The sequence below is a fragment of the Staurois parvus genome, unplaced genomic scaffold (genome assembly GCF_062004578.1).
Source record: "Staurois parvus isolate SC_StPar_1 unplaced genomic scaffold, SC_StPar_1.0 ptg000177l, whole genome shotgun sequence".
NCBI classification, from domain to species: Eukaryota; Metazoa; Chordata; class Amphibia; order Anura; family Ranidae; genus Staurois; species Staurois parvus.
The window spans coordinates 5,087,077-5,105,654 of NW_028317973.1; positions in this window are offsets into that span (position 1 = coordinate 5,087,077).

Genomic DNA, 18,578 nt, shown 5'->3' on the forward strand with positions numbered 1-18,578 from the left:
GTATGACAAATTTTCAGCCTGATCCATGTTCTTCAGTTACCTTATTTGTAGGAGCTCTTCAAATCTCCTCTCTATTGTTTTTTGTCTTCTTTTTTTTCAACACTTTAGTGCATGAGGATGGTGTTGTGTCGGTCTGTGGACATCATGGCCCCCATCTTGGGGCCGGGGGGTCCCATGGGCTGGTTCTGCCACCTGTACGTCTGTCTGCTATAGACCTGCGGATTTCTATGTCTAGCCAATTAATTTTAGGGGATATCCTTGTAATGTGTACTTTTATGATGATAGTAATAAGCTCTGTTTACTATGGTAATTCAATGTATTTCGCATAATGTCCAGGGTTTCAATTCGCCAAACAAGCGCAAAACGGCCTTTCTTCAATATAAACGACTGGGAGCCAAGATTATCTTATTACAGGAAACACATTTTGCAGCTGCAAAACACCCGACATATTTTCATAGATCTTATAGGCAGGGGTATTATACCCTGCATTCCTCCAAGAGTAGGGGCGTAGCCATCTTTCTACATAACTCATTCCCCTTTGAGGTTCAACATGTGTATCGTGATCCGGACAGTAGGTTTATCATTCTTAAAGGCACCCTTTCAGGTCGAGAACTTACTATTGCTAATGTATATGCACCGAATTCAGCACAAGCTACCTTTTTTTCAAAATTTTTTGGTACTCTGGATAGGTTTTTGTCTCCTCATCTCTTGGTGGGTGGGGATTTTAATCTGGTGGCAAATCCTCTTTTGGACCGTAGTTCCCCCTCGCATTCTTCCCAGGCTTTCCAAAAATCCCTTACTAAGAAATTAGATACCCTCCAGTTGGTGGATGCCTGGAGAGCGCACAACACCGGAGCCAGGGATTACACATTTTATTCCCACCCACATGACTCTTATGCTAGATTAGACTATATATATTGTACCCCAATTTTACTAGCTAATTCTAAGGTAGCTTGCATTCATTTGAGCCCCTGGTCGGATCACAGTATTGTGGCCTTATCCATCACATTTGTGGGATTGGCACCTACTCCCTTCTCTTGGAGACTTAATGACTCTATGCTAACCGATATTGACTCTCGCCAGGAAGTGGTTACATCTATTCAGGAATATTTTCAATCTAATTTAACCCCTGATATCTCCCCAGCCACACTCTGGGTAGCCCACAAGGCGGTCCTACGAGGCCGACTTATCTCCATGGCCTCATCCAGAAATAGAAAACGTTGGCAGCAAATACTACTTCTAACCCGAGAATTAGAAGCACACTATAGAAGCCATGTCGCTAATCCATCTCTACTTAATAAACAGCTACTGTCCCAAAAGCGCTTGGAACTGAATGCCCTGCTTTCCCAAAAAACTGAAAAGGCCCTTCGCTGGTCGAAGGCCTCATTCCTATTACATAGTAACTCGGCATCTACCATGTTCGCAAGGAAGTTGAACCACTCTCTGCGCCCCCCACACGTGTATAAATTACGCACAAATTCGGGTGCTATCTCATCTCTACCTCAGGAAGTCTTGGGTATTTTCGAACATTTTTATTCTAAACTACTAGCTCCTCCGCAGTCGGATTCTGTCCCTCTGTCTGACTCTTGGCTGGACTCTATACCCCTCTCTGCCCTTACACCCTCTCAGATTGTCACTCCTAATGCCCCCTGTACTTTAGAGGAAATAACATGTGCGATAGGCGCGCTCAAGCGCTCTACTGCGCCGGGTCCTGACGGATTTACCGCTAGCTATTATAAACATTTTGCCTCTACATTGGCTCCATACTTGATAACTTTATTTAATGATGTTTTGCAGGGGGGTAAGTTCCCTGAGGAGATGTTATTGGCTAACATGTCTCTAATACCCAAGCCACAGAAGGACCACTGTTTGCCACAAAACTATAGACCAATCTCAGTCATGAATAATGATCTAAAGATATTTAGCCTTATTTTGGCGGACCGCTTGGCCCCTATCATCTCCTCTTTGGTTTCTCCAGACCAGTCGGGTTTTATTCCCGACAGATTTATTACTGATAACATTCGTCTCACTCTAAATGTTATTCAAGATGCCAATTTACATTCCAAAGAGGTTCTGTTGATGAGTTTGGATATAAACAAGGCCTTTGATAGTGTTCTTTGGCCCTACTTGTTCTCCTTGCTACAGAAAATGGGCTTCAGCGAGGGGTTTTTGGCAGGCATACATGCCCTGTATGACTCTCCTAAAACGAGAATTAGGCTTCCTGGCTGTAACTCTGACTTCTTTACATTGGGTAGAGGTACCCGCCAGGGCTGTCCTCTTTCACCCCTTTTATTTGCGCTGGTGTTGGAACCTTTGGCATTGGCGATTAAATCACATTTGGATATTTCTGGCTATTCATTATTAGTTTCACATTTTAAACTGAGCATGTATGCTGATGATGTTATGCTTTTTATTACTAACCCGTTGACTTCTTTACCTAACTTGTGTGCTGTATTGAACGATTTTGCCAAAGTGTCAGGTCTCACCGTTAATTTTACCAAATCTGTGGTCATGCCTGTTAATGTTCCTGACTCCCTATGTGCATCTCTCCGTAGTTCTTTCCCATTTCGCTGGGTCAAGGACAGGATATCCTATCTGGGGATTAACCTCACTCCCAGATACTCGGATATATTTGCGGCTAATTATCCACCATGTGTATCGCGTCTCTCTACTCTACTGAAGATCTGGCACGGTTATCATATCTCCTTTCTGGGTAGAGTCACGGCGGTTAAAATGAATATTTTGCCCAAATTGCTTTATCTTTTTAGAGCACTTCCAGTTCCGGTCTCAAAAACCTTTTTGGATCATTTTCAGCGGACTATTAATAATTTTATTTGGGGAAATAAGCATCCACGTTTTGCCTCATCCATTTTGTATCGCTCACAACGGTCGGGAGGTCTCGGTCTTCCTAACTTTTGGCTATATTATCTCTCGGCTCGTTTTGCGCAATTGTCACAATGGGCTACTATTAACTCTCAAATCCCGTGGATCAAGTTTGAGTCTCAGTCGATACGTCCTTTTTATTTACCGGGAATTTTATGGTCTAACATCTCCCCCCGATCGACTGTTTTTCATAACTCCATAGTGACTCACTCACTGACGCTTTGGTCCAAACACAAATCTAAATTGGGTTTAGTCTCTCCTATTCCCCCAGGTGTGTCATTTTTTGGGGATCCTACTTTTGTTGTAGCCTTTTCTTCCCCTCATATGTTTCGTTGGTGGTATGATCGATCTTTTATCAGATTATCTGATTTCCAAAGAGGAGGATCTTATATTACCTTTGATATGCTGCGCGTGTTGTTTGATGTTCCTCTTCGTGAGTACCTTCGTTATAGACAGATTAGGCACTTTTTTAAGGCGCACTTTGGCCTTACCCCATCCTCTCCGATCTCCTTTTTTGAACGTATCAGCCGTGACTCTCCCAGGGGTAGGGGTCTTATCTCAAATCTTTATCACCAATTTTTGATCTGTCTTTTTCATGCTCCCCCTTTGTACAGACGAAAATGGGAGGAGGATTGTGGCGTCACTTTTTCGGATGAGGATTGGGATTCCATGGTGGATAATATATGCAAGAGCTCTAGATCTCTTTCGGTTCGTGAGACGGCCCTTAAAGTTCTAACCAGATGGTATTATACCCCGTCAAGACTACATGTACTGTTTCCACAAACGTCCCCTCTATGTTTTCGGGGCTGTGACTGCACGGGTACTTTGGTTCATATATTTTGGGATTGCCCGACCATATCTTTGATCTGGCGTAGGATTTCTGAGGTCGCTGCCTTATTGTCGGGTGCCCCGATACGATTGTCCATGCAGACCTGTTTATTGGGGGCCCATATCCCAGGGGTCTCTGATGCCAATCTGAGATTGATACACACATTATGTATTGCCACCTTATGGTCTATTGCCCTACATTGGCGGTCCAATGTTGTACCCTTGGACTCCGTTTTACACAGAATTGACACTGTAATGCTTATGGAACGCATTCATTATACCCTACTGGATAAGATGCACTTATACGATAAAAAATGGGAGTCATGGAGAGATTTCAGACACTTATTACATGCTTAATAACATCCCCAGTAAAAGTTGGCTGGCATGTACTATTGACAGGTGTATCACCTAACCTACTTTGTCGTTTACGTACTTCATGCACTTGTAACTTCCTCTTTTTTTTCTTATCTTCTTTGTTATGTTAATATACTTTTATGTATTGTACTTTTCAAAAGTGCCTTGTTTTTGCTGACAATATCACTTTTAAAGTGTGCTGTTGTTCTACTGTCTACTCATGTACAATAAAATCATTTGTAAACAAAAAAGATTAGTTTCTGTTCAGTGTGCACAGTCAGGATCATAATAGAGTAAACCCAGGGTCTTGGAAAATGCTTCAACTGACCATTGGGCTGGGTCTTCTGTGGAGAGACTAAAAGCCCAAGACTGGGGGTCCCCCTGCAGCCATATAACAATCAGGTTAATCTGCTGTGTTTGAGAACCAGAAGAGTGTGGCCTAAGCTTAAAGTATAGCATAAACTATTTTTAAAGTTGGAAAGCATATGGGGTCACCAGAAAAACGGGCAGGTAGGTTAACCTTGGGCTCTGGCTCCTATATTAATGCTGTATGTTTGTTTGCATGCACAGACAGTTCCTGGACTTGGCATGTCAGTTTGCAAAGCTCCTCCACAAATAAATGAGTCTGTCCATCTTCACAGAAAAAATTTCTTGTTAAAGGCTTTTGATAATGCCACATTTGCCCCTAACACAGGTGCTCAGAGACCATAGCTGGCTTCTGTGTTATTCACCTATAACAGCCCCTTTTCCCATAAAGCAAGCAGGCCTAGCGGTATTCGGTTGCCCCAGGAACTAAACACAATGCTATAGTGCCTGGCCATCATGCCACCACCAACACAGTCCAGGAACAAGGCAGGCAATGTTCAGAATAATCAGGATCAAATCCATAGTCAAAAGGCTGGCAGAGTTCAGAGAGTAGTCAATATCTGATCTGAGGTCATCAACGAGGGAATCCAAACTAGTAGGCAGAGTAGACAGCAGGGACCCTGGCATGTGTTACAAACGAAATATCACAAGCATGAGACTGCAGGCTTGGCTGGCTTAAATCAGGTTTGATCTCAACTCAGAGACTGATCACATCAATCACTTTGCAGGTGGACAGGCAGACAGGGAGAAGGTATCACAACCAAGACCAGGATGCTGGAATGACACCAGCAGCTGTGATGGAGCAGAAAAGCTATTCACTCCTGACACCTCAGAGCTTATTTCTGCTTTAATAATTCATAAATATTGTCATTGGTGTACTGTCAGGCACAGTTACACTGCACGTCACCACTGGAAATGGTCAGAGAACCCACCATATACCAGTAGCTTCTACAGCACATATATCAAACACAAGGCCCACAGGTCAAATCTGACCCATCAGGCAGGGGCAGACTGACAACTTATGGGGCCCCTGGGCAATAGGGGATCATGGGGCCCCTATGTCCTCACCCACACTCAAACCACACCCAAAAAAGCCTATGAAAGGTGCCAGGGGAATCTTGTGGGGCCCCCTACTGACCCCGGGGTCTCGGGCAGTGACCAAGAACCCAAACGGTCAGTCCGCCCCTGCCGCCAGGCCATTTCATGTGGCCCTTGCACCTCCCCTACAGCTGTGGCACTCCACACCTTGTCTCAGCAGTTCGCAACAGAGAGGAGTAAAGAACTTCTTCCTGTGCCTCTTTGTTCTGCTTCAGCACCCCATTCGTCTCCCTGGTTTCAGCATAGCAAACTCTGGACTCATACAGACCCTGAACTTTCTGCTTTGTATCTCCATACCCAGCTTCTTCCCATCAGCAACACAAGCTAAGAGTGGTGAACTGTGATTTAAGGGAGGGCGGGGGACTCTTGACTTCTGATGTAAGGGGGGTGGGGTGCTCTGGACATTATTATTGTGCGAATACTACAATTCTATACCATTTAAAGAGGGTCGCACACTGCTGGTATCATCCACAAGAAACTTTCTTTGAGACTGCTCAAACAGAACACCATGGCAGAACCAAGTTCTCTCTGAGAGGTCTCCAATAAAGTTTTTTGTGGATGATACCAGCAGTGTGCGACCCTCCTTTTCAGACTTGCATCAGCTGTTGGGGTGTGAATAGGCTCTGCACCTGCCCTTCACAGCTTACGTACATAATTATTAAAACCAGCAATATTTGAATGCAGAGGCAATTATTTAATATGATAAAGAGTAGATATTTTTATATAATCTTACAGATACAACCCGCCCTTTGAGGGCAACCATAATGCTGATGCAACCCGCATCTACAGGGATAGTATTATAATTGGAACACCACAACCTTATGTCCAAAACAAATTCATAGTTCAGGGTAATTTTTTTATTTACGGTTTTGATTTAATTTACAAAGACAGAAACTAACATTACACTTCCATTACAGGTACTGGTTCAAGCTTTAAATATCTCATGCTAATATTTCAGAGGGAAGGAATGATAGACTACATTGCAATTTGTTGAAATATCAGAATCACGGTTTAGAAGCAGGATTAATATTTGATCAGTACCAAAACCATCTACTGAAATGTTCTCATAATACAGTTGAAGGATCATTAAAGAAAACAAACATTACCTGTCCTGTATTTTGTATTTAAGAGGCTGCTAATGATTGTGATCCTGTCTGTGCTGAGATGTCTCTGATCTGCAATAAAATATGTCCCTCTTTTCTGCAGGGAACTTTATTAGAATTTTCCCACACTAGATTGAAAAGGCTGCAGTAAAGTCTCAATCAGATAAAACCAAACACGTATCATCGAGTTTCCTGCCAATCCTTTTCATATATTACCTACTCTGTGTCAAATGCATGGCTGTTGTAGTTTTTAACAGATATATTTGTGCCAAGGTAGCGCTCAGCAGTATCTTGAAAAGGCTATTACTTTTCATGTGAGAGAATTAGGAGTTGGCAACAATATTATTTATAGGTATTGATGATTTTCCACACTGTGGGATAATCCCTTTTTTTCCTTCTCTCATCTTTGAGGCCAGAGTGGGTTTTCTATAATGCTAGCCTGAATATCTGGACTATACACAAAATCTTTGCTTTGTAATGTGTACGATTATCAAAACACTTGATAGTGGCTTCACCGCTTCTCGGCCGCCCTATAACAGAACTAATGCTACAGGGTGGAAGAACTGTGAAAAATCACACATATATATGCATGATTTGCATTTTCGGGTAGGGGGCATGTGCGCCGCCCTACGTACGCCGCCATTGGTGGTTACACTGACAGTGGAGAGGTCTGTATGCAAACAATACAGATCTCTCCCGTCAGCACCAGCATACTGCTTTGTATTGCTCTGCATAGCAGAGCAATACAAAGCAGTGTGCTTACACAGTAAAGCACACACAGGCAAAATAGTAAAACAGCACACAGTTAAACCGCTGATCGCCCCAGATATTAACTCCCTTCTTGCCAAGTGTCATTACTACAGTGTCAGTGCTTTTTATTAGCACTGATCACTGTATTAAATATCAGTGGGGGTGTCAGTGGCAGTTATCCCTCCCCCCCGTGTCAGAAAGCCTGCCGCAGTCCCACTATAAGTCGCTGATAGCCGCCATTACTAGTATAAAGAAAGTATACAAAAAATTTGTACCACGATTTGTAGACACTATAACTTTCATGTAAACCAATTAATTTACATGTATTGAGATTTTTTTTTTAGCAAAGGCATGTAGCGGAATACATGTACAATAAATTTAATTTTTTTATTTTTTTTACTGGACATGTTTAATAGCAAAAATTCACAAATATTGTTTTTTTCTCAAAATTGTTGGTCTTTTTTTTAGCACAAAACATAAAAAAAAGCACAGGCAATCAAATAAAGAAAGTTCTATTCGTGGGAAAAAAAGGATGTCAATTTCATTTGAGTGAAGTGTTGCATGACTGCGCAATTGTCAGTTAAATTAACAGAGCACCATATTGCATAAAATGTCCTGGTCAGGAAGGGGGGGGAAACCTCTGCAGGGCAAGTGGTTAAAGCTGTATTAAACCCAAAAACAAAAATATATTATGCTGCAGCTTCCCAATTCTCAGATGTGGTGTCCAATGTTATATGTAAACAGTGCCGCTCAGTATTATGTTACAAACAATAAAATTATAAACACAAAGTGTCTCTATTTTTGGAAAACACCCTCAAATAAAATGTATCCATAAATAATATTAATAAAAGTTCTTCAATTAAAAAGTAAATGTCCTTCACTAATTTCTTGTGACTTGTGTCATTTACAGTTTATTACATCTGCCACTGTATTTTGTGACTTCACTGAAACTTATCTTACACCAATATACTGTGCAGATCCCTTCACCAACATACCAATACTCTCACCTTGTGATTTGACCCAATAAACATCAGGTCTCATGCGTTTTCCCCTGAATGCCAATCAGCCAAAAATATAAAACTCTGTTTCATTTTAGTTTTATACTTTTTGGCTAATTTTAAATAAATATAAATATTTGATATACCTTTCTTTTTTGAGCATTCCATACAAAATAACTAAAAAATGACTGCCGAGGATGGAGGTGGATTGCAGGAAAACTGGACCAAACAATAGGGAACAGCACTCTTGCCATACAGTACTGTTGAAAGGGGAGAGTGTGGCAAATAAACACAACCACAAATGCTGGGAACATACAATAAATTTACATACACCCAGCCCAAAGGCTGAGACCCTTATGCTGCACAGCATGGCGCCTTCTGATGATGAAGGTAGAAAGAGTAGTAATTTACCTACTGGCGGGCACAACTAAGCTGCCACACCTTACCCGTTATTACCCTAAAAGAGCAGGAGTCAGTGTATGGGTGTACGGTATGGGCTAGCCTGCGGTGCAGCACAACAGCTTACAATCTTACACAAATCTCCAGTATTCTCTCTCCCATAACTGGTCCTGTAGCACATGCCTGAGTATTCCTTCTGAGAAAAACGCCAGTCTGGCTTGAGTTTGTAGGATTTTATCAGCTCTCCAATGTGAAATGTCACTTTAAGTTGTGGAGTCCTTCCAATGATCAGTAACAACACTTGTGGCCTGACACAAACAGAGACCATAACTAACTATAGGCCTGGACTCAGTCTCAAGGCACCAACACTGAAATGAGGTGTGTGCACGATCTTACCGACCCGGGTCTGCTTTGGATCCGCTGGTGACTCTGAACAGAACAAATGTCTCTCCAACAAGCAGCCGGTCTCGCTGTATATGTTGCTTAGTTCCTCTGCTCTCATCAGCTGTCAAGGTCCTACCTTTTCCCAGAGATTGTGCGGCTTCATGTGCTGGCGTCCATCTTGGGTTTCTGCAGAGCATGGTGGGAGTCTTTTATGCCTTCAGGTCTCTGAAGTCCATCCCCCAGAGGGGTGTGGCTGAGCACATATAAGCCTGTGATCCGCACATGCTCTTTGCACTTGTGTCTTGTGTCTTTTGTGTTGCTACAGCTCTGTGTATACTCTCGTGACTCTCCTGGAATCTGACTCGGCTTGTAACTAGACCATTCTCTGTGTTTTCCTGTGATCTGACCTTCTGTTGCTGAACCCGGCTCGTGACCTGTGATTCTTTTCCACTGTGCTGTACCGTTTTGTCCCGTTGTTGTCGACCCGGCCTGCCTGACTACGCTATTGTCATTCCTACCAGCTACACGCCATTGGTGGTGGCTATTACTGCAGCCGGGGTGTCTCGGGGGCCACGACCTGGTTCCTGGCTGCGTCAAGTCCATCCCCGCCATCAGGGGCCCTGGTGAAGGGCAGCCTGGGACTTAGACTCCGCGCCCTGAGGGACTTCGGTCTGTTGGTGGTGGTTGTCGTCAGTCAGTGCGTTACCCTGCCACTAGGCCTACCTGTCCATTCCACAGCCCTGCCTTGACATCAGCATTCCTGGCAGCAATCTCATCAGCATTCCTGGCAGCAATCTCATCAGCTTCACTTAGCTGCAGCTCTGGTTACGGAGGGATGCTCTCACACTTGGATGTCATCAGATTCTCAGCTCACACGGCCCCCCTCATTCACCATTCTCCAGAACATGGCTGCTCTCTCTTCTTCCTGTTCTCTCTCAACTCTGTGTGAAAACTCCACCTCTTCATGAATATAGAAATATCTATGCAGTCTGAGGCTGTGTTAGGAAAAACAGTGACATCTTGTGGCTAAACTGCAGAATGTCAGTCAAAACATTTAATTTACTCCACACAAGCAGTATTCAAACAATGAGAGCTGTTTCCCCATCTCACAAGAGCACATGAGACTTGAAGTTTATTGGATCAAATCAAAAGGTGAGAGTAATGAAATGTTAATGAAGGGATTTGCACAATGTAATGGTGGAAGATAAGTTTCAGTGAAGTCACAAAATATGGTGGCAGAAGGAATAAGGTATAAACAACATAAGTGGCAAGAAATTAGTGACGGGCTGATAAATTACTGGGAGGGGCTGGCATGACCCAGCTGTCTTGGTCCATATTGGAGCCAATGACAGAATACATGAAAGGTGGAGGCTCCTTAAGAATCAATGTAAAAGAGCTAGGCTGCAAGTTGAAGGGAATTACCTCCAAGGTGATAGTCTCTGAAATATTGCCTGTGCCATGCTCAATATAGGAAAGACAGGGGAAGCTTTGATAGCTGAATGCATGGCTAAGACCTTGAGTAAGAGGGAAGGATTTGGGTTTCTAGAGCATTGGGCTGACTTTTCATTGAAGTGCAACCTACATGCTAAAGATGGTTTGAACTTACATGGAAGGAGGTCTGCTGTGCTGGGAGAGAGGTTTATGGGAAGGCTGAAGGAGTATTTAAACTAGGATCGTAGGGAGAGGGAGAATTAAATTATATTGGGGCAGACAGATCAGACAGGGGTCAGTCCCTATTGGTGGAAATGCAAATCATGCAACCATTGGAATTGGTACAATTTGTACAAAAATAAAAATATGAAAAATGCATGTGAAAAATGTGACAATTAATTAAAAAGTATTTGTTCACCAGTTCCAGAAGCCTGCTAAGCAAAATAGGTGAGTTGGAAGCTTTGGTGCATGAAGAGTACTATGATTTAATTGGTATTGCTGAATCTTGGCTTCATTCTTTACATGACTGGGCTATTAATATTCCTGGCTATGCTTTTTTTCAGAGAGGCAGGGTAAAAAGGAAAGGTGGTGGTGTTTGTTTCTATGTGAGAAGTCAAAGTAAGTGTGAAAGAGGACCTAGTTGATGGAGAGTGCCATGAGGCTAAAGAATTATGGGTGGAACTGCACATGGGGTGCGTACTACAAAGGTAATCATTGGCGTTTGTTATAGGCCACCAAGTGTTAATGAGGAGGTGGAGACTCAGCACAAAAGGGCAACAAGGACTGGGACAGTGATAATAATGGGGGATTTCATCTACCCAGAAATTGACTGGAGTAATGGCACTGCAGGAACAGCTGAGGCAAAAGTTCTGAAACCTATTACAAGACAATTTTATGGTACAGTTCATAGAGGCCCTGACTAGGAATGATGCTCTGCTGGACCTGGTAATCTTAAACCATGCAGAGCTTATTACTAATGTAAAAGAACATTTGGGTAGCAGTTACCATAACATGATTTAATTTTATGTCAGTTGTAAATAAGAAAAAAAATTGTTTTTGTAGAGTTTTGGAGCAGTTTTCCAGCAGAAAATAAAACCCGCTAAATGCTCCTAAACACTGCTAAAATGCTCCTAACAGCTTTTCTTTTCTACATGTACTGTAAAAAAGCTAATTAAACACTACCAAACCACTATTACCAGCATTTTTATCCAGTGTTTTTTGAGCTTACAAAAACCCCCACAAAAAAACAGCTAGTGTGTCTGAAGCCTAAATGTTGATAAATGTAAAGTTTTGTACTTGGGAGCTAAGAATATGCATGCATCATACATACTATGGGGGGGGGGGGTACAATTGAGGAAGTCAATGGTGGAGAAGGATCTGGGTGTTCTGGTCGATCATAAACTTAATAATAGCATGCAGTGCCAAGCGTGGTTTCCAAAGCAAGCAAAAAAGAAATATAGATTCCAGAGAGAGATATCATATTACGCCTGTACAAATCATTAGTAACACCTCATCTGGAATATGCAGTTCAGTTTTGGGCACCAATTCAAAAAGAATAATCGGGGAACTGGAGAAAGTACAGAGAAGGGCAACCAAACTGATAAGAGGCATGGAGGAGATCAACCTACGAGGAAAGATTAGAGGAAATTAATTTATTCTCTTTTGAGAAGAGGAGATTAAGGAGGGCAGGGCAATCTTTAACACGGGACAAACGGGGCAGCTGCCCTGGGCCCAGTCATTGGTGTGGGGCCCAAAGAAGCTGCCCCTTGAGCCCCTTGTCTTGAAGGGTCCCGGTCTCAGTGGAGGCAGGAGCAGGGGGAAGGCGAGCATCTGGAGGACAGGCTGACCAGGGGCCTGGAGGACAAGTAGTGGCAGAAGCACAGAGCAGAGGAGGGAGTAGATCAGCTAGAATGAGAATGGACTCAGCCCACTGCTGTCATGCCAGGTACCAAGCATCACACACCTACTGGCATACAGGGACAGGGAGGCACAGGAGGAACTGCAGACAGGGCTAGGGGTCTCTCTCCCCCCTCTTTCTCATACCACTTCCCCCTTCTCCCCCCTCTACTTTCCCCCACCTCTGTCTCTCTCCCCTCTCTTCCCCCCTTCTCCCCCCTCTCTCTTTTCCATCCTCCTCTTCTCTCTCTCACCCCCCTCTCTCTCTCCCATCTTTCTCCTCTCTCAAACACACCCCTCACCCCCTCCTCCCCCTCTCTATCTCATCCCCCTTCTCCCCCTCTCAACCCTTCTCTCTCTCACCCCTCTCTCCACACCTCCCTCTCTTTCTCTCACCCCCTTCTTTCTCACCTCCTCTCTCTCTTACCCCCCTGTTCCCTCTTACCCAGTTTGCCCAGGGTCCAATCAATATTAAAGACGGCCCTGAAGGAGGGATATGATCAACATGTATAAATACATCAGTGGTTCATATAGTGAACTCGGTGTAGAGCTATTCACCCTGAGGTCATCACAGAGGACAAGGGGGCACTGCTTACATCTGTAGGAAAATACATTTAATCTCCAAATATGGAAAGGTTTCTTCACAGTATGGAAAGGTTTCTTCACAGTAAGAGCTGTGAAAATGTGCAATAGACTCCCTTAAGCGTTGTTTCTGGCCAGCTCAGTGGATTGCTTGAAAAAGGCCTGGATTCTTTCTTAGATACACAAAATATAACTGGATACTAACATTTATAGGTAAATTAAATCCAGGGAATATTTGACTGCCTCTCGGGGATCAGGAAGGATTTTTTTTCCCCTGTAGGAGAAAATTGGATCATACTTTGCTGGGTGTTTTTTGCCTTCCTCTGGATCAACTGTGGGTATAGGATTATAATTTTTTTTCTTTCCTTTTATGGTTGAACTAGACGGACTTTTTCAGCCAGACTAAATATGTACCTATGTAACATTTACTTTTTATTTGAAGAACTTTTATTAATATTATTTGTGCACACATTTTGTTATTTGAGAGTGTTTTCCACAAATAGAGACACTTTGTGCACATAATTGTATTGCTTGTTACATGATACTGCACGGCACTATTTTTATAACTTTGGCTGGCAAATGTGGTTACATTGCAGTAGTCCTGGGGCATATAATTATACAGTTGCAAGAAAAAGTATGTGAACCCCTTGGGATTACGTGGAGTTTTGCATGAATTGGGCATAAAATGTGCTCTGAACGTCATCGAAGTCACAACAATAGAAGAACACAGTCTGCTGAACATAATACTACACAAACATTAGATGTTGCCATGGTTTAATTGCACATAACATGTAAACATTCACAGTGCAGGGAGGAAAAAGTATGTGAGGCCCTAGCTTAATGACCTCTCCCAGAGCTAATTGGAGCCAGGAGTGAGCCAACCTTGACTCCAATCAGTGTGATGATATTGGATGTGTTGCTGACAGCTGTCCTGCCCTTAAAAAAACACACACCTGTTTTGGGTTTACTGGTTTCAAGAAGCACTGTCTGATGTGAACCATGCCTCGCAGAAAAAAGCTCTCAGAAGACCTACGATCAAGAATTGTTTACTTGCATGAAGCTGGAAAGGGTTACAAAAGTAATTCCAAAAGCCTTGATGTTCATGTGTCCACGGTAAGACAGACTGTCTACAAATGGAGAAAGTTTAGCACTGTTGCTACTCTCCCTAGGCATAGTCGTCCTGTAAAAATGACTGCAAGAGCACAGCGCAGAATGCTGCATGAGGTAAAGAAGAATCCCAGAGTGTCAGCTAAAGACCTACAGAAATCTCTGGCACTTGCTAACATTTTTGTTGACACATCTACAATAAGGAAAACATTAAACAAGAATGGAGTACATGGGAGGACACCACGGAGGAAGCCATTGCTGTCCAAAAAGAATATTGCAGCATGTTTGAAGTTCGCAAAAGAGCACCTGGATGTTCCACAGCACTACTGGCAAAATATACTGTGGACAGATGAAACCAAGATTGAGTTGTTTGGGAAGAACACACAACACTATGTGTGGAGAAAAAAGGCCCAGCACACCAACATCAAAACCTCATCCCCACTGTAAACCATGGCGGAGGGAGCATCATGGATTGGGGCTGCTTTGCTGCCTCAGGGCCTGGACGGATTGTTGTCATTGATGGGAAAATGAATTCCAGAGTTTATCAAGACATTTTGCAGGAAAACGTACGACCATCTGTCCGTCAACTGAAGCTCCGCAGAGGATGGGTGATGCAGCAGGACAATGACCCAAAGCATACAAGTAATTCAACAAAACAATGGCTGCAACAGCACAGAATACGCCTTCTGGAGTGGCCCAGTCAGAGTCCTGACCTCAACCCGATTGAAATGCTGTGGCATGACCTTAAGAGAGCGATTCACACCAGACATCCCAAGAATATTGCTGCACTGAAACAGTTTTGTGAAGAGGAGTGGTCCAAAATTACTCCAGATCGTTGTGCAGGTCTGATCTGTAACTACAGGAAACGTTTGGTTGAGGTTATTGCTGCCAAAGGAGGGTCAACCAGTTATTAAGTCCAAAGGTTCACATACTATTTCCTCCCTGCACTGTGAATGTTTACATGTTATGTGCAATTAAACCATGGCAACATCTAATGTTTGTGTAGTATTATGTTCAGCAGACTGTGTTCTTCTATTGTTGTGACTTAGATGACGTTCAGAGCACATTTTATGCCCAATTCATGCAAAACTCCACGTAATCCCAAGGGATTCACATACTTTTTCTTGCAACTGTATGCATGTTTTTTATAATTAATTGCAAGTATTTTGTATATATTTTTATCATTTCACTGTAGATTGACACAGTAACTAACACTGCAGTCAGTGATTGCGCTTAGGTTTTGCTGGTTTATTCTCAGATGTGGTGGCTGCATTTGTTTTCTCTTTTAAGCTTTTTTATCTTGCAAGTCTGTTATTTGTCAACTTCCTTTAACAGATTAAGCTGTTCAGCAAAGATAGCAGTTAGAGTGTGCATATAAACCATTTAACATTCATAGGGGTGCTTATTCGTCTATGTAAAATAGTTCCAAAAGGAAAAAATGTGCTGTAATTGTTTAAAATGTGTTAGCTGGCGTTCAGCTTTAATTTGTTAGTCAAGTCAATTTAAATCTATTCGTTGATCTAACACTATCTCTCCCCAGATTGACAATGCTGCTGTCCAAAGTGTCTGTGTTGCTCCTCCATCCAAAGTGAAGCCACCCTAAGAAGGGAAGTATGTTACAGGCTGGATAATCAGGAGAAAAAAATAGTAGATAAAAAAAACTAATGCAGTCACCCCATTTAAAGATTGGTAAGGTGCAATATATTACAATTCTGTTTTGGGGGTTTAATACCACTTTTACTAAAAGTGAAGAAGTTTATTCTACAATATGAATAATAATTGAATTTAATAAACAAGAAAAAGCTACTTTATTTTCAAACAACCAGTCATTTGCTTGGAAAAAAAAACTACTTTTATAATTTCCCTTGCATATGATTTGGGATTAAAAAAACTTTCACCTTATTTCTTAGCATTTACTTTGAAAAGTAACAAACACCTTTGTCAAATCAACCCCATAGACCTGAATATGAGAAGCAGCTAGTGGAGTACCCATTTACCTACTTCGCGTAACTCCATTTCCCACAACTCCCTGATTTTCAGCTAGACTCTCGTTTGATATACACTATTTTATTGAGACTGTTGTATGCAGTCACATATTACCCTGATTGAAGCACATAAAAATTGCTGTGAAGAGTCCAGGTTTGTGCAGCTTTTATAATCAGACTCTGCAATGTATGCATGTTCTTTGTCACCCTGGACCTGTTCTACATTATACTGCAGTGTATGCATGTTGTTTGCCATCTAGGACCTTAATTGTTTCATTGTTTCTAACTTTGCACCGGTTTAATAAACTGCAGGCTAAATTTACTCCCTGTCCAATTTGTCTGATTAACTATTCTTTTTACTACAGTAGTAAGAAGCAAAATCTTAGTATGCAACAAGAAAATATGCCTGTTTAGGGGTCCTTAAAGTGTTACTAAACCCAGGACCCTGCATTCACTATATCTGGTCTCCCACAGTAAACAGAACATGGAAGTGCAATTATTTTAGTAAATATAAACTGCTAAATACCTTTCCTCATCAGCAGTTAGAGCAGTCTTGTGACTTCTATCAGTGTTCAGCAGAGAACTGGTTAAATCTTCTAGAAGGTGTTTTCTTTCTGTTCTAAAAGGATGCAAAACCCCTGACCTCTGTCTGGACCGTGCTGATTGGCCCTGTGCTGATTTCATGCACTCTCCCAAGGAAAAAAAAACCCTCTCTAGCAATATACACCAAACTGAGCATGTGCAGAATGGATACGGTTCAGTCTGTCTTATCAGGAGATAAAACATGGACATTTGAAGAGGAGGAGCAGGGAAGTCAGGATCAAACTGCCTTTTTACACAATGCAGAGGATTAACCTCTTAGGTCCCAATGCATGGCATCCCGGAGACTACAAAACCAGTACAACTCCAACAATATGCATGTTACCTATCTCCTATCTCCACTCTTAACTAGGAAACGCATTGACTCCTGTTAAATTCAGAACAAATAGTGTATTTATATTTGTGTATATGTTGACCAGTTCCCACCTCTAGATGCACCCGTTTTATGACTGTGGTCTGTTTCCTGAGAAACATCCCCCACTATTCATGTGATCCTTATCAGCTTCTAATTGGGGTGGAGTTGAATGTTCATTTGAGCATCTCCTTATAAATTTAGATCAGCTCATGGGGGGAGATCACTGATGGGGGGCACAGTCTCTGATGGGGGTACTGCATTGCGTGATGCTGCGTTGATGGAGTGCTAAGAAGAAGCAGTTAAACACAGCAGGAGAACTCAAGTAGCAGGAAGATACAACAACAGCAAGAAAATCTACTGCATGCTGGACAGACTGCAAGCAAACACCCTGGGAAACATCTCTTACAAGTCTGAGTCCCACTCCGTGTACCTTTTTAATATGTCTCCTCTACTCCTCCTTTTCATATCACTAGCTTGTGTTCCCAAAATCTCATTTCTTTACCCCTCTGCTCCACCCCAAAACTTGTACATCTCACCCTCACTGCTACAATCTCCCTACTACTGCTCTCATCACCTCCTGCTGATACTTCACTCTTCTGCTGACCCAAACACCAGGACTGGAAGGCATGTACGCTCGTGTACATCCCGCTCCCATGTTACTTTCCTCACACTTCTAATTCTCCTAACCTCTGGGGATATCTCCCCAAACCCTGGTCCTTCACCACCTCACTCACCCACTAGGCACCCTCCTACCCCCACGAACCGCCGCAACCCCCTCATCCTTATACCTGTCCCCCTCCTCCCCGCATCCATCCCTCCACTCTCGGTTGCACTCCTGAACGCTCGATTGGTTTGCAACAAGCTCACCGCCATCCAAGACCTCTTTATTTCCCACTCCCTCAACCTCCTAGCGATCACCAAAACCTGGATCCAAACCACTGACTCCGCCTCCCCTGCGGCACTCTCCTATGGAGGTCTCGTCTGGTCCCATTCACCCAGACGGTCGTAGAGGTGGTGGGGTCAGCGTGCTCTTGTCACCGCTGACCGCCTTCCAGGTCCTCTCAAACCCCCCTTCTCTATCCTTCTCCTCCTTGTCCTGTCAGGAATGGACTGGCCAGCAATGGTGGGACTCACCTGCCTTTTGATCTGCAGTACCAGGGCTGGCCAGCGGATGCTCCCAGCAATCAGAGACTCAACTTTGCAGCCAGCTAACACCTGGAACTGATTATGCTGGGGTATTTAAGGGATGGCCAGACCCACAGACTCTGCCTTGGTGTTGTGTTTGTCCTGGGCCCTGCATCCTGTTTCTATCCTGCATCCTGTTTCTGAACCGCTGCTGACTTCTCCTGCTCTGATCCCGGCCCGCTCCTGACCATCCCTCTGCCTGACCCTCTGTACCACGCTGCTTGATACCTGTTCTGATCCCTGGCTTGTGACCCTGACCATCCCTCTGCCTGAC